We start from the raw sequence: 17,410 nt of genomic DNA on the forward strand, positions 1-17,410 counted from the left end.
CTTTCCTGGGACTGAAACCACCACTCACTAATTAGTGTGCCCATGAACACCATCTTCAGAGGGAATGAATCTGGGATGCTAGGATTAATGGTCCTTCCTTCCTTCCGAATTCCTTCCTTCCGAATTCCTTCCTTCCGAATTCCTTCCTTCCAAATTCCTTCTGAATTCCTTCCTTCCTTCCAAATTCCTTCCGAATTCCTTCCTTCCTTCCGAATTCCTTCCGAATTCCTTCCTTCTTCCTTCCTTCCTTCCTTCCTTCCTTCCTTCCTTCCTTCCTTCCTTCCTTCCTTCCTTCCTTCCTCTTTTCTTTCTTTTTCTCTCTCTCTTTCTCTCTTTGACATTTTTTATCTTGTGATGTGCAGATTCACTGGTAACTAATAAAATACAGCTGGTTTAATATTTGCTGCTAAGGACCATTTTGTGAGGTATTTAATTTGCAGTAGGAAAACTGGGGAATAATAAATGAATCCTTTGGGCAGTTATACTTAGTTCATAGAACCATAGAATTTTTTGGGTTGGAAGGAATCTTATTTACCAACAGTTTAGTCTCTTCAGTTTAGATAAGCCACGTAACCATATTTTGTGTCTCTTTTTTTTTTTTTTTTTGTAACTAAATAGTATTTTCTTTATACATTCACTGATATTGTTTGGCAGTCACCTCTTATGTTTCCCTGTAGGCACAATCTGTCTTTGTTAGGAAACACTGTTTCCTAACACCACTGGCAGAGGCAGTGATGACTTCAGGCAGTCTGCACATAATACTACATGTCCCTACTGGAGCACAATTAGAGATACCAGCATACTTGTCTTCCAATTTGTAAAAGTTTCCCCAAACATTTTCCCTTCCAACAGCATGTTTATGATTGCACATGCTTAGACTATACATATTATTTTAACAAGGTAACTTTGGAAATCTTGTGATTTATTCCCTGTTTTCCTTCAAGAGCTGGGCATGCACTGTTCCACACTCAAAGAGGAAAACTATTGGCTCCCAGCAGCCAAAAAGCAAAGCAAGACTCAAGTGCTGCAGCTCCCTCTTAATGAATAAGAAGCTGAAAATAATACCTCTCACATTTTCTTTGGCAACAGGGTTTATAGGCAATATTTGTCCTTCTTTTAAAATTTTCTGTAAACCAACCAGTACAAAATCACAGTAAACAACTGGAATACAGACTCTAGCTGTAGTGCTCCATCTCCAACAGAGCAGCTTTGAAATGCTGATAAATTAATCCATGAGCTATTATGCTCTCTTCTGCATAGTAGTGGATTTTGCAGCAAGTGTTTCTCCTTTTATGTAATCTGACCCTATCTTGGTCCCACTCTTAATGCTCCTCACCATCAGCCAAGGCATTAATCTTGAGAATGTGTCCTCAATCAGTTCCTGGAAAGGCAATGGAAGTAGGTATCAGTGATATTTTTCAGTTCAACCTGTACCTGCCATAAGGATTACGTTTGTACAAGGCACAAGACAAAGATACACCTGTCAGCTGATGCATTTTTGGATCAAAAGATTTCCAAGAAAAATAATAGATGAGATCTTGAGAATTTAGGAGCATGAGTTGAGCCCAAACAGAGCTCCCTGAAATCAGTGAAAATATGAGGAATGAGAGAGACTCAGCATGAATATTTCCAGATGGGAATGCAAACTACCTCCACACATCTTGCAACTGATAGTTTCTACTTGTGGCAGTGACACATAGCACAGTTCAATGGCCTTTGGGGGTAGTGCTTATCCAGTGATGAGCACTTGGAGTATATCTCCTGCAAGAGACACTCTGAGATTGATTCCCAAGAGGTGAAGTAGCAGGCTGTCCCACTGGAGGGCATTAGGAGGAAAGGGCAGCAGCAGCTGGGAGTAGAAGCAGTGACCCAAGCAACTCCAATAGAAACGAACAGAATTAGAAAATGTCTGTGAATTGGGTCCTCAAATACAGGTATTAATAGCTGAAGAATGGTCCTTTAAACCCGGGCCTTCATTGCCCAAGCCCACAAAATGAACCCTCTAAACTGATCTCTGAACCCTGTGCAATAGTTTTGATGTTTGCAGTAATTGAAAAATAATTTTACTGATTGCTGCTCCACGTATCTGGCACCTTTGAAGTAAGTTCTATTCAAGTCAAGAAGGTAATGATTGGATGCATTTTTATCTAACTGTTAAGTGAGTAAGTGAACTTCATGGACACCTTTATTTTATTGTTTTCCAGAAAAAGTAAAAAACCTCAAACAGCCTCAGAAAAGTTGGGCTTTTTTCCAGCTATCATCACTCACGGAAAGTGCAGTCCAGCACAAAGGGCAGAAGGAGCATTAACATCTTGTGTTGCAGACCAGCCAGGTAGGGCTGGAGCTTGACAGGGGTGCAGCCGCCCTTCCCAGCACAGCCACACGGCATTGCCAGGGAAAAGCTCAAGGTCAGTTGTGGAGGGTCTAGAAGTGGTTTCTACACTGCTTCCTAAGTGCTCCTCCACACTGTCTGTGCACAACATCCCAGCCCAGTCAGCCAGGATGCCCTCTGCCAGAGGACTGAAACCTCTCCGGAGGCTGCAGGACAAGCACCAGTGCTTATCTGCTCATCAATGTCAAGACTCAGGCATTTGTGTGCACACACAGAAGTGTCAGGTTGGGCTGAAAGGTCTGAACTAGCACTCATATCAGAGTTCTGGCATGTGTGGTAGGATTTGAGACTCAGGTACCCAAACCTTTGCTCCTTCTTGGGATCTTGAACAGTCTGTGGGCTTAAAGTGGCTTAGCAGCCTGTGATTTGCTCACAAACCATGCAAGACCTCAGAGGCTAAATTCCAGCCATCCTGTGAGATCCTTCCTGGTTGGAACACAGGCCATTTTGGCCACCCTTTGCCACTGACTGGAGCGAGGTCTAAGTATCTCTTAAAATTGGCCTCTGTCCTTATTCAGGGAAACCTTCCTTTCATTTCACATATTTCATAACTGAGTAAGGGCACAAAACCCCCAAAACAAAGCCCAAATAAGGGTTGGCTTCATTAACTGCTAATACTATTCGTTACTAGTATTGGTACAGTAGCATTTGCGTGCATGAAACTTCAATACAAATGAAAATATATTCCTCCTTCACAGGTTTTATGAGCTCATTTATATGCAACCTAGCTTGTCAAGAGATGGCAAACAAAAGACCTGGGAGAATGAGGATTTACTCTGGATAAGAGCATAGCTACAGATAATTTTGAATCATACTGGAACTAAGTAACTTAGTGCCACTAATGCCATTGGTACTGCTACTAGCCTTGACACTAGTGAGAGACTTAATCTAAAAGGCTCTTTTGATTTCCCAGAGGCTCCCAATGGTTAATTTTCTATTAATTTTCCTTTTTTTTATTTCTCCTTCTTTAAGACTTGTCAGACAGAAAGGCTGAGATGTGAAAGGATCTAATCTAGGCTAGGCTTAGGTTATGGCAGGCAAGGAGATGGAGGAACAAAATAGGAGCAGGGCAGGAAAAGTATCTTGCAGTTTGTCTGAGCCACTTATATTTGCTAATTGCAATAAATATAGTACTGCACAGAAGCTCCTAATGAGGTTATATAAAGCATTTTAATGGAATGCTGTCAGGTTAAACATTGCGTTTAAAAATATAAATGTTCTTAATAATTCCAAATTAAACAAAATGAAGTTTGACTACCCAAATAATTTTTCCCTCTTCATGCCAGAGTCTGAACTGTATTTCACACAAATCAGCCACTGAAAATAGACAGGGCTTATTCTGCTGCTCTCAGGCCAGAGCACACTTTGATCACACAGGAGAGGACAGTGCAGGGATGGATGTACCAGGCAGTGCTGGAGGTGCAGCTGCAGTGATCCAGAGGGGCCATGTTATGTCCAAGCTCACCAGGCTGCCTGGGCAGCTCTTGTTACCTTTGGCCTAGCCTTGGACTTCCAAGACAACAACTCTGGGGATTGCATGAGGATTTCCACCCCAGGAGGCCAACTCTGGGGCTTGCAGGGGAGTTTTTACCTAGGGACAACAGCTTTGGGGCTTGCAGGAGAGTTTCCCCACGGAAGAATGGCATGTCTGGGTTTTCCTCCCAGCATGGCAGCTCTGGGGCTTGCAAGAGTTTTTTCCCTGAGTGTTAATAGGGCTGTTGAGGGTCCACCAGGATCAGCCCAGTTGTCCTCACATTGCACTGGATGCAGCTTCATTTTCTTCTTTTAGCACATGACTTAAATGTTTCCATGTTTGGATTACAGGCCTTTCAGGGCACAGTTTAAGTGACTATGTTGAGTTTAACCGAAATTGAAAGAAAGAGCATGTGGAAACTTCTTAACAAAGAAGTTTTGTAAATAGTGTCTTGATACTATGGTGATGGGTCCTTAGAACTGTCGACTTCATTTTTCTTTCTATTCAATCCCTCATTTTTTTCCAAACATTCAGATTTTAGTCTAGTCTACATGGCAGTGTTGACTGTACATTTCTATGCATCTAACAAGTGCCAAGGAAATCAAACTTAGGGAATAGCAACGTTGGATCTACTTCTCAGCTGACTCTGTCACAGAAAGTGTTGGGGAGGGCCAAATGCCTTTCCCTGCCTTACTGTTCTCCAGGGGCCTCTGGATTTAGTCATTTACTCTGGATTTGGGTAAACCACAAAGGATGGTCCAAATCTGAGAAGGGTGAGAGTGCAATGTCCAAACGAGAAAATCCACTCCCAGACCAAAGGGCTTGGCTAGGTTGCATGTGGAAGCAACACCAAGGACATGCTTGAGGTCATGTCCTCTGCTGTTTCCATCATCTGCCTGCTGAAGGCTCCCCTTGGTGCTGGCTCTGCAGTCCTGCAGTCCATCCTCTCACCAGGATGAGCCTGAAGATGCTGCCTGCAGTAGGAAGAGCTGGACTGTGCTGGCAGCTTGAGCTTTGCCTCTGGATTACAGGGTGTCTGATTCCAAAAGCTCCTGGGCTTCAGGGCATGATCACCATGAGTCTGTTTTGGTAGGAGCAGCCGGCCTTGAGCATTTGATGCATCTGGGTGCATCTATTCACCCTTACCAGGAAGTCACTGCAGCAAATATAGTGGGCTTCTGCATTTGCTATCTAGCAAATTCTCCTCTCCCAGGTGGTAACATCCTCTGCTTCTCTTACACCGAAAAAGAAGAGAAAAGAAATGCTTCCAAATAACTCACAGTCTGGATGGCTTCAACAGAAGCAAGAACAAGCACTTGGAATGTTATAGAAGGATTACTGTCATCACGTATCATGGTCTGCAGGACAAGCCTGATGTGCTGGGAGCTTTGTAAACATCTCAGACTACTTAGGGAATCTGCAACACAAGCTGCAATGTTTGAAAGTGTTTTTTTCCTAACCCATACATTTCCCAAATGAGTACGGAGAAATTCAGGTCTGGAAGAAATCCAGTGAACATGGTAAACTACCATTAAAGAAGAACAGAAGCAATTGTTTTGTGCCTCTCTCTCCCTCATGGAATGATGCAATATCTCCTAAATTCCACGGGAGCGGAAAAAAGAAGAAAAAAGAAGAAAATGTAATAAGGATGAAAGTTTGTTCTGCTTTCCTCAGCCTCCAGGCCTGGGCATAAGCCTGTGTCTGCTCTAAACTGCAGTCCCCCGGCCTGGCCGATTGAGCGACTGAGCGCGTTTTCTGTTTACTTCTTTTTCCAATCTCCTCTGTAAGCCAAAGATAAAGCCGGTACAGCTCCAGCTGTACTTTTGAACCCGTGTTTAAGTGGGGTGGAAATAAATCTTAATGAGATTGTCCAGCCCTATTACCTTAAGTAGTATGCCTCAAATGAACCCTGCTAAAGGCGGTAATTCCCTTCTGAGATTTCAGTGACGTGAGCAACTGGATCATATTTCACTATTGTTGTTTGTGTCATCATCAAATACTTGGTAGAATTCCATGCTTATCACATAAGAATTGAAGAAACACACTCTTATTAAAGATGTGAAAGCAGTAAGAGATGCTTTCCTTTAATAAATACAAAGAATTTCCTCACAATCTTCACTGCAAACAGAAAATTACTTTGCATTTCTACTTCATAAGTATTCAGATGCAAAAACTTCACTCTCATAAATTCATACAATTGGTTTTTTGATGCCTCCTATTTCCTCTCTAGATAAAATCAAAGTATTTTTACAAGACTTGATGGCAGGCAGAACAAGGAAGGCAGCAGCACATGGGCAGGACTCAAAGAACCAAAGAAAGGCCAAAGAGGTCTCAGAGGAAGTGTCTCCAGGGAACACCACACTGTGGCAGAGACATCACTTATTTAGGATCTCTTGAGAGCCCCATACGCAGTTGAAGAGAGACAATTTTTAAGAAGTGCTTGCCTTAGGTAACATATAAAAAAGAAAGAGGTGATCCTGAGTTTTTGGAAAATCACAGCAGTATCCCTCAAGGCACAGGGCATGTGCCCTTCACATGAAGGGCAGATGGAGGTCTAGTAGGTAGCAAGAAGAGTTCCATTTTTCAAGCCCCAACCCACCTGGCTGTGCAGCAAATGGGATTTTTAGCTCACACTGTGCCCACAGCATTCAATGAGTAACCCACAAAATTAAGGTCCAGAGGAGAAGCCTCTCCTCCTTGTCTAAATTTAGCATAAGGCCTTGCAAGTACAGACAAGGCAGCCGAACATCATCAGTAGCCGGAGAATTTAGACAAGGAAGATATCTCAGTTCTGCTAAGTGGCTTTTGGGAAATAATGGAAGGAGAAACAGGGATCTAATAACCTCTGACTGAACTAAAGTTAACCTCCATCTCTGGGCAGGAGCCTAGAGCTATCTCTGACCATAGTCTGAGCTCAGTGAGTAATTAGCATTCCTGCTGATTTTTCATAACTTTTATAGATATTTGATATTGGATCAACAGAGAAATTCGAATGCATGGGCTCATCAGATGCCATGAACTGCTGAGAGGGCAGGTCTGGGACTCATTTCAAGTAACAAGTGATTTCGCACAGGAGAAAAAGACCAAGCCTGGAGTAGCTGTACTGGAGGGTGCCTGCCCAGCTGCGTTCACTCCTTGGCATTCTCCAGGACCCCGACATGTGAGCAGGTTGGCCTGTGGCAAGGCGCTGTGTCAAGTAGTGGGAAATAAATTTGTTCTCCCTGTGCTGGCTCTTCACTACGAACAACTCCATTTGGGATTGTTCTGAGAACGCAGGCACTGCAGGTGGCAAAGATCAGCTCTTTAGCTGGGCTTGGGGCCGTGCTGGGACGGACTCCTGCTACAGCCTTGTTTCACTCTTTGTGTGCCTTATTAAAACATCCAGCTGCCTCCAATTCTCCACTGTCCCTCAAGGCAGCTTAATTAACAAGGCATATTGTCAACTGAGCAATCATCTCAGAACAAGGAAATCTTTAAAGATTTGGCACCATTATCTAGGATAACCCAGCTGCTGAACTTCATTAGGAAAAGGAAGCAAATGCACATACTCAACTCTGAGGCGCATTTCTGTGGGAGAAAGTAAAATCAGTTTAGTACAAACAAGTATTTTCTAATCCTGTATCATCCCCTTGGACAAAATGGAGATGTTCAGCTCCTGGCTACCTGTCTTGGGGTGTCTCATAGCCAGAGAGTAGTGAGTTTTCTCATGCATCTTGGGGTGCTCCTCTGCCTCCTTTCCTCTGCAGGGACACCTGACCTTGGAAATGAGGGACATGGCCCTGGAGCACATGTGCTGCCTCAGGAACTGGCTTTGTCCTGCTGAAATTCCAATGGCAGAACGAAGGAGGGAGATGCTCTTGCTCAGGGTCTGATGATCTCTCTGCATCACCAAAGCCCAAAATGGTGCAGAGTCCTTGCTGCTGTTGGTGATGTTTTGATTGGCCTGAGCAGGGAAACTCCTACGGTAGGGAATGAGACTCACCATGCCTCAACAAAAATGTGTCATCTGGTCGATTTTCAGTGATTTTCTCCTGCCAGTGTAGTGGGAGAAGAGTGAAGAGTTATCTTGTTGCTCCTCCCACTTTATAGGACATCAGAGTAGGCAGAGAGTAGTAAAGGACAGCAAAAAGGCTCTCCAGCTCCTTTGTGTGCCAGGATGCTCCCTGTGTTGGGTTGACCCTGAGTTGATGGACAGTCTTTAAGACCAATTACGCTTCTCACAATTTACATATTTAAACCACACAGAAAGGCGGGACTTCCCCTTTTTGGTCGGAGCTCGCCTGCTGGAAGGTGGGGGGGCTCCGAGCCTCCCGGCCCCGCTGGGCCGGGCCGGGGCCACTGCCCCTTTCCCCCTTTCTCAGCACCACGGCACGGACCCTGGGTCGCTGGGGGGGACTGTCCCAGAGCCGCAGGCAGCTAAAACCAGCCATGGACTGCTCACAGCTAAACCCATCCAGCGCAGCTTCTGGGGACAGGCGGGTCCCTCTCCTCTCCATGCGGAGCCGGCGGAGCCAGCGGGAGCCGGCAGAGCCTCCTGTCTGCAGCCAGCACACTTTGTGCTGAACTGAAGAGGACACCGTGCAGCCAGCAGCACAGAGGGAGCGAGGCTTTCCCCATCGTCAAGCCCGAACAAGAACACCCTTCAACATGGCGGTTTCAGAGTCAGAGAAAGAGAAGTGAGTCACGTGGGACGGAGCTGGAAATGGCGACAGGAGAGAAGAGGGCGGTGCCGCAATTCTGGCGCGCAGCTTAAAAGAAACCTTCTTGCATGCCGTGGTAAGAAACCGTAATACCACAAACTGTTTGTCTCTTTAATCCAATGAAAGAACATGGGGGGATGGAGTATCCTCGTGTGCCTGTGAAGATTGTGAAGAATGCCTATGCCAGGCTATATAGAAGTAGTGAGAGGCTGTTAGAGACTTGTAGCGAAGAAAAGCCTCTGTGTGCAGGCCAAAATAACTTATCCTTAAAAAGATGAATAACCCCATGTGATGGCCCATGTTTTGTAGTATGAAAGAACTGTGAAATTCTTCATGGGAGAGATGTTCTACACACAGCAGACTGTTTGTTTCCGGGCGGGTGTGCTGTTGGTGGCAGTTTGGGAACCACGTGCAACTGAAGGAAAACCTTTTCTTCCTTAAGCATAAGAGAAAGACTTTTCAAGAACTGCAACACTGACTAACATCCCATGTTCTGTTATCCCTTGTGTGAGCTGGATAAAAAGAGAGAAGTGCTGGAAAGGGGGGTGGGGGGGGGGGGGGGGGAATTTACTTTAATTTTGTTTTGTTGTTTTCTCTTTACTTTTAATTCTGTTAGTAATAAAGCTCTTTCATTGTACTGCAACTGTTTAAGGTTTGTGCCTGCTTTGCTTTTCTCCTAATTCTTATCTCACAGAAGGAAAATAAGTAAATAATGGATATTTTGAATCAAAACCACTACATTTAATTGGTGTTTCTGCCTGGTTTCGAACTCAACCCGCTACACTCCCCAAAGATCTGGAGAAACCAAACAATTGTAGGAGAGGAGTTTGCTGAGAAAGCAAACACTCGTCCTGTGAAAACCTGTGAGCAGATTGAATGCTTTCCCTGGAGTTCTCCAATTTTTTCATTAAATGACTCAAAATGAAAACATGCAGAAAATGTGGTTGGTGTTTAAAAAGACAGCTTTTGTTAGAGAAATATTATTCTCCAGCCTACATATGTGAGCACTGTATGCCTCAGCCTGCCATATCTGTTCCAGACATTGCATATTCTCTCTCACTTTCCCACACGATGCTTCTCCCTAAGCCTTTTGTGTTCAAATACCTGGCCAAAACTCTCCAGTGTCATAACAAGCCCTATGTGTTGCTGACTGGGTGAAAAGGGACAGTGCATAGACATTTTGACAGCCACCAAAAACTCATGACCCAAGAAACCTGGCTTTAGGGAAAAAAATTTAAAACAAGTTGTATGAGGCTCATGATAAACATCAAAGAGTTGGCAGCACTAAGAATAATTAAACAGTTTAGATGAGATTTCCCAGAGAAATTGCTTCCATTTCATCAATGCACTGTCTGGTTTTGAACAGTTATGCCTGAATATACCATTTGGAATTTATGACAGATGCAGGAAATAATGGTTTCCTTCTCAAAATCCTTTCCACGTGTGGTCCATATGCCTTCAGCACAAAGAGATTGTGATATCATGCCTAAGTCAGATGGATGTCAGAAGACCAGCTGACTGTCACAGCAACAAGATGAACCTGGGAGCCTCTGATTTGGGATAAAGAGGTGTAGATGACAGATTTAGTGTCCCAGAGACAAGCTGCCTGTATCAGAGGTGTTTGTGTGTGAGGCTATTGACATTGCAGAGCATCTCCAAGCAATTGGTGAAATATCAAGTTAATATTATTATTATTATTATTATTGCAAGTATTCTTATTGCTAGAGATCTAGTTATGAGGTCCCGGAGTGTTTTGTATTTTATGACATATGTGTTTCCAATATGTTGTTTATCATAATATCCCAATTCACCTGTCAAAGATATTGAACATGGTAAAGTATACCATTCCAGGAAGATCAAGAACAATTTCAGGTTAAGTTACTTGAAAAGTTCTGCTGGGAATTGGATTTCATCTGTGCTTCAGCTGCAGAGCAGCTCTTAAAGGGAGAAGTGTTGGTCCATGGAGAAACTGTGGGAACCCAGGTTTTCCCAAATAGTCACTAATGGCATGGTCCTCATCTCCTCGTACTGGACCAGAGACCACAGGTCTTATTTATGGACATGCCCAGTGCTCACAGCTGCCAGTGAAGTTTGAATATGTGAAATACAGTGGTGTGCTGCGTGCTCTGAAAGAAGAGCTCCCTGGCATCTCCGATTACACACCCACAGCACTGGCAACTGTTTTTGGCTTAATCTTGATGTGCCCCAATCTGTCACATATAAACTCTGAATAATTCTGCACACATGGCTATTTGTGTGACTTACTGCTGAGTCATATCTAGCAATGTTTCAGTAGGGGAAACACAAAACATTCACTAAGCTTTAATTAGTGCATATATAAATACATTTCTCTGAGCAATTGTGCTGGGACAAAGTATGACTAATGCCTGGTGCTTCCCATGCCCCATGCTTGGTGGAGGGGCCTCACCCAGCAAATGTCACCAGCCACACAGCACAGGGCTCAGGCTGCTGGTCTGAGGAATAGAACTGAACTGACCCAGCCAAAATTTGTACAATTTGTGTCAGGGCGATAACGATAATTTTAGGATTTTTGAGAGTCCTAATTCATTGGCCTGGAAAGGCTCCTCTTGACTCCAAAAAGTCTGGATCATGCTCCCAAAGCATGAGTGGGAGATGTGCAAATTATAAGTTTAACCTGAAGTCAAGTCCTTCATAATCACATGATCAAGCACAACCTGAGACACTCAGCTTGCTGTCACCTCTTTAGGTTTTAGAGTCTCTTTAGGTGTTCAGATGTTACACACATGTCTTTTTTCATGTGTGTGTGCTTTATTTCTTTATTTCCTCAGCAGACCTCTTCAGGCAGAAGTTGGCTACAGGAGTTTTCACCTTCTGGTTCAGAAGCAAGGATTTTACCATTTTCACAGCAACTATATTAGTCACTGGGAAGTGTTCTGGGTGCACTGTGTGATTGAGGGGTACTGGCAAAGTCAGAGCATGTCCTGCAGCTCCACAAAGAACACACCACAAAGGATAAGTGTGCAAGTGTATATTTATCTTCAAGATAGGTGAGAACCACATGAAATGCCAGTTTGCAAGTAGTGTCTATGGATTTATGAGGGGATTTTGGGCCGTAACCTTTCAAACTTCTCTCCAAACTCTTAATTTCATGCCTTCATAATACGTGGTGGGGATGAGTCTGTGTTCTCCCGAGGAGCACTGAAGTGGTGGAAACTTGAGCCATCCAAACAGTGCTGAGAGCAGTGATGTGGTGCTGGGGGGGTTCCCTCCTGGGCAGTGTGGAAAAGCTGCCCGAGATAAATCAGCCATTGGCACCTCTCTGAAATGCTCTTTGTTTTTTGTGATGGAGACAGCATTGTGCTTCCCAAAGTCTTCTTGGAACTTGTTGTGATTCTTCAAGGGCCACAGATATTTTACTGAGCCCAGTTTGGAGTCATCTGAGCCAGGGCTTGCTTTTCTTCCAAAAGCAACTCGTGTGATTGACAGACCGTGTGCAGAACCAAAGAGCAGCTATGACCAGTCCCCGTGTGCCCTGCTGACTCAACGGTGACTTCAGCTGCTCCGTGAAACTCAGGACTCCTTCGGGGAGCTGATCCTGGGCACTATCAACATCTCCATGCCCAGCACTTGGCATTTGTCAGGAGGCCCATTCCTCTGCCCCAGAGTTTCTTTCCCACAAAGAAGAAAGCATTTGGAGGATCTTGCCAGTCTTCTATGTGAGTTTTAGAGGAGGTCTGAGATGTAAGGTAATCTCTAATGTTATACATTTAATTGTGGAAACCACTAGTGTGGGGTGAGGGAGCTGATCACAGTCTTTAAGGAAAGCAATAACAGGGAGAGAAGAGCAACTGGATATGATGATGAGAGACTGGGCACTCACCAGGTTTTGGGGAGGGCACACTGGGCATTCAGTTTGCAGCCTGAATGGCAAAGAAAGGGAAGGGGCCCCACCCTCTAAATTACTGCCTGTATAAAAAGTCCGTAGCAAGAGAAGGCTCCAGACATTGTTAAATGCAATTATGGCTTCTAAATGCTGATGGCTTAACACAGAATACGTTGGAAATATTGCAGATGTTATGAGGGATGGAGGAGAGGAGAAGAAAGAACACACTGGTCATTTTTTGCATGCCTTAAGTTACTGTAAATACCATGGAATAAGACTGTTCAGAAATGTGCTGTACTGTGCAAGTACTCTTGCTCACAGACCCTGGGTCAAACTACAGCTTCCAAGTATTTCTGCAGATATGGAAAATCCTCCCATCAGGGGATGGGGATGGGGGAGGAGGGGAGGAGCTCTTGGGAAATATGTAGCATCTTCTGTTATTCCTTACTAGATCCTTAACCAGCACCCCAGCAGCAAGCATTTGTGCTAACTTCTACTGCCTCTATTGACTGCCTCAAAGAGCTCTCCTCCTTCAGCACCCCTCCTCAAAGAAAGAAAGAAAAGCAAACAGACAGACAAACAAAACCAGTTCTTTTCTGAAAATGGGTGTTAATGTCTCTTCTAGGTCAAATAGCCCCACTTGAAGCCTCTGTAGCACATAGCACATATACTCACATTCTGCTTCAGAAAAGCAGTGAACTGGCACAGCCCCTGCCTGCCATCTGAACAGTTAGAGTAGTGCACAGAAAGAAACCTCACCTGCTACTTTAAAGGCAGAGGCTGAAGATGAAGACTAACCCAGTGCCTGTGCTCAGGACACTCCTGGAACATAGTCAGCTCCCACCAAACCACCACCAAACCTAAGGGACAGGACACCACACTGGAGGAGAAAAACAGAGCTGACAGCAGAGTTTACCATTTTCCTAATTCCAGAGGTTGCAAACTTTTAAGCTAGTTGTCAGAAATAACTTTATGAGTAACAGAGGGGGCTTGTACTACACAGCTATGTACAGGTACCCTAAGTCTGCCTAAGCTAGGCTGAACTCCAGTTGAAAACACACCTGGCTGCAACAGAGGCCACCTTCTTTCATCTTTGCTGTTGAATTGACAAGGAACCAGCTTTGCCATGTGTGGCATTTTGCCCAAGTGCAAATGTGGAGTTGCTCCTTGCTCTGTGTCTCTCTCCCGGCTCTCTCCCTTTCTCAGCACTGAAGCAATGTTTTGTGGTCTGGGGAGGCCTCAGATTTCTCCCAAATGGAAAAGCCCCTTTTCCCCTCAACAAAACATCTAAGGAGGTGCATGGAAAGAGACCACAGTTCAGCCATGCAGCCCCAAGGCTTTGAAAGCCCTGTCTGAAGGTGAGAACCCTTACTCAGCAGGGAGCCCTCTAACCCAGGCTCAGCCCTCACCTGTGAAGCAGGTGAAGGCTGCACCCTGGTGATTTTAACACTGCGTGGACTGTAGGCTGAATATTTTGGCTCATGGGGCTGTCTTAAAATGCTGTATGAACAGAGAGGGCTTCCCAGGCATACCTCTGACAGGCTCCCAACCTGGTGTCTCCATGGGGCTTGCTTGTCACCATAAATCTGCTTCTGGGGTTTTTCTTGCAAAACATGGATTCCTGGGGCACCAGAGTTGTTCATTTTTCCTTGCGTGGTTGCCTGATCTTCATGTTCCAAAACCTCTCTGAAGCTTTAAACCATGATGACTGCTTCATCATCATCATCAGTGTTTGCCCCCTGAATGCACAGCCTCTGCTGCTCAAGGCAATGCTTGGACAGACTGAGAAGGCACAGAATTTCTGGGGGAGCAACTGAGCTGGTCAGAAGGAGAACTCCCAGATGCCAAGATAATTCTGGTATTTCAATTCCATTTTCGTCAAACTGGGGCAATACACCCAGATATTATATTTGATTTGATTTTACCTGATCATCCAAAGGCTTTCTGTCTTGCTCCCACTCCATTTCAATTTTCAAAAATACAGTCTTTAGAAATGTATTAATATATTGACACAGTCAACAAAATATTGCATTTTGATTTGTAAACGTCTGTGTTTTGTGATGAAAGAACACTCTGTTGGAAAATGTGTGACTGCTTCTAATAGCTAGCATTCATCTCCTAAGCTGACTTCCCAAACACAAAAGGAAATGAGCTTGCCGGGGGGTCCATATACCAAGATCAGAGTTTCTGTGAAGTGTTTATCAGTTACAAACCCTGATAAGTAACAGAGCTGCTTGCCAGGCTCTCATCACCTCGGCACCCTGGGCTCACCCTCCCCTGGCAGGGGGATGCTTCTGGGGAGCTCTGAGCATGCAAGTCAGTGCTGGTGGGTTTAGTGCAGTCAGGAGCTATGGTTCATCCTGCAGACCTCTCTCTTGAGATGCTCAAGTCATGCCATTTCATTCCTGAATTGCAGCAAGTAACTGGCTTGATATGCTGGAAAAACCTTCCCACTTCTCTGCTTACCCCAGAGTGCTAACTGCAGTCTGCACAGCCATTCTGCAAGGTGATTTCAGGCTGTTGCCTTCTGCTCAGGGTCTCACCCTGCAAACTGTAATGCAGAAGTGGTGCTCTAGTCCTAAGGGAGACATAGACTTATCTGCAAAAAGATAGACATTTTTTACCAAATCTAATGAAATGTTAATTTCAAGCGTAGTCCTATGCTAATATGAGTATGTGAAAGTGGGGGAATTTAATTTGACAGGAGTAGTGCTCATGCCTGTGCTGGGTCATTATTTTTTCTTACAGAAATGTACGTGGGCCATATTTAATTTCCAGTAGCTGTTTAGAGACAGTCCAGCATGGGAGCTGGAGGTCTTGCTCACTGACAGCCTCTCTGGCTGAGATAAATGGACTCCCCATGACAGTGCAGAATGTGTTGAATTTCAGGAAATCTAAATTCCCACAGGTTTCTGGGATATCCTAATTCTGAAAACACCAATTTTATGAACTGGCTCCAGTCTGTCTTAAAGACATGTTTGAAATATGTAATTTTAGCTTTGAAAGGAAGTATTTAGCTAAAGAGTCAGGAACATACTTCAGATGAAAAGTCCTCTACTGAAACAAAGCCAATAAAAGTTTGTGAGGAATTTTAAGGAAATTCAGTTAGATTCGCATGCCACCTGCTCCAGAACAAGCTGCATCAATTCTGTTTCTTCCCTTCTTAGCCCTGTTGCAGTAAATAACAGAGAAAGTATGCATATATGGGACTCCTGGGGTTCTTCTTCAGCATTATAATCTTCATCTGTTATAGCTCAATACCCTGTGTTATTTCAGCAGTGGTGTTATCCACAAGAAATTACACATGCTATTCAAAGTCAGTCTGTGACTGAAAGGGGAAAATAAGAAAAGAGACACTTTAAGAACCTTTGCATGACTTCAGAGATTTTTCTGAAGTCAAAGGTTTGTGTTGAGAACCAGAACCATCATGACTCATATATTCCTAATCAAAATGGTGGGTGCGTGAAAAGCTGTTCAGTAGTTCAGGGACTGAACTACGACTCCTTACAAGAGGAAAATATTACACACAAGGGGAAGCACTTAAATAATTGATGTGCTTTTCTTTTATCTGCATGTAGGAGTGACAAGAAATCTATGTAGCTGGCACTAATGGATAGCATCAGTATGTCAATAATTGCTAATGAGGAAGAAATAGGAGTGCGTTTGTCCTGAAGTGACTGATCTTTCTTTCTTCTTTATCTCCCTGTGTTACAATAGGAAATTATTAGTGTAAATTTTAGAATTCTGTTCACTTTCAAATCTCAAAAGGCTTTCACATGCCTTTTTTTGGTATGAATTCAATCCAAAGTTACTGTACACTTGCTTACATGTAATCTGCATTCTGGCATTTAAGATTCTTTTTTTATGTCTTCTGTGCTACATTCAAACAACAAAATAAAACTTTGTTTGCATTACATGTTTAATTTTCCATTCCACAACAGTGAAAGGGTGCAGCCACGCTGGAATTGAACAGAAACCAGAAATTTAAAAACATCCAATGCTTTCATCATGAAAAAATTGCATAACCATTTCCAGCACTGAAGTAGGATACTCTTACTGAATAAAGTCTCTTGAAAAATGATTGGTGTATCAACCCGTTCATATCCAGCTATAGCCAACTTTAAGTAAAAGATTGTGTTCAGCCATTTCCCCCGAGCTGCTTTTCTGAGGGAACAATTACGCAGCTGTTCCTGCTACATTCTTGTGGAGGCTGAAAGCAGTCTAAAAACTCTGGCATTAATTTCCTGTAACTACAAAGTGCAGCTCTCCAGGTTGTTCGTGAGGCATACCCTTTGCAAAGAGGTTCCTGAAGCAGTACATACACTTGACACTGATATTGTGCTTTGGCTAAACTTATTTATAGCCATGTGCATGTGTATACACGGGCGCATGCACGGGGCTGTACGGTTTGTGTTAGAAGCAGGGCTCTGGATTGCAGCCACATTGCAGTGCTAATGATATCTGTCACTGCACCAACTTTCTGTAGCTGTATTATCTGGCTGCATTCAAAACCAAGGATTTCAGAAGTACAATTCCAGCCTTGCTATGCTCATTGGATTCAGCAAAAGGGCATTTCTGCACTAGTGGTCACTAATTAGTGTATTAGGAAGTTTGATGATGATTTTTTGCAACTTTTTTTATGGAGTGTTAAGTTTTAAACTGCTAAAGTTTTAAACTTTGACCTAACTGGTCAAAGAGCAATAGCACGAAGAGAATTATTTCAAAATTCCTTGACATGAAAAGCAAGCTGTCAGCAACAGGCTCGCTAACATTACTTAATAACTCTGAAGCAGTACCACCATTTCTCTCTCCACTGATGGTTTTGTGATTATTTTTATATGCATATATGCATCCACACATCTATAAGTACAGGTACCAGAATATTATGCAAGGTCTGTGAAGCAGATGTCCCTTGGGACAGGGTCTGGAAGCAGGGCAGGGGGACATGTTTAGGGGAACAAAGAGAAATAAACCTTTCC

The 17,410-nt window shown here is 43.8% G+C and overlaps 1 protein-coding gene across 1 annotated transcript in view; it reads right to left on the reverse strand.

Moving 5' to 3' along the window:
• The window catches only part of EML1 (EMAP like 1), a 123,847-nt gene that overhangs the window by 104,776 nt on the left and 1,661 nt on the right, over window positions 1-17,410 (reverse strand). The gene's annotated exons all lie outside the window — the stretch shown is intronic.

The sequence above is a fragment of the Corvus moneduloides genome, chromosome 6 (assembly GCF_009650955.1).
Source record: "Corvus moneduloides isolate bCorMon1 chromosome 6, bCorMon1.pri, whole genome shotgun sequence".
Taxonomy (NCBI): Eukaryota; Metazoa; Chordata; class Aves; order Passeriformes; family Corvidae; genus Corvus; species Corvus moneduloides.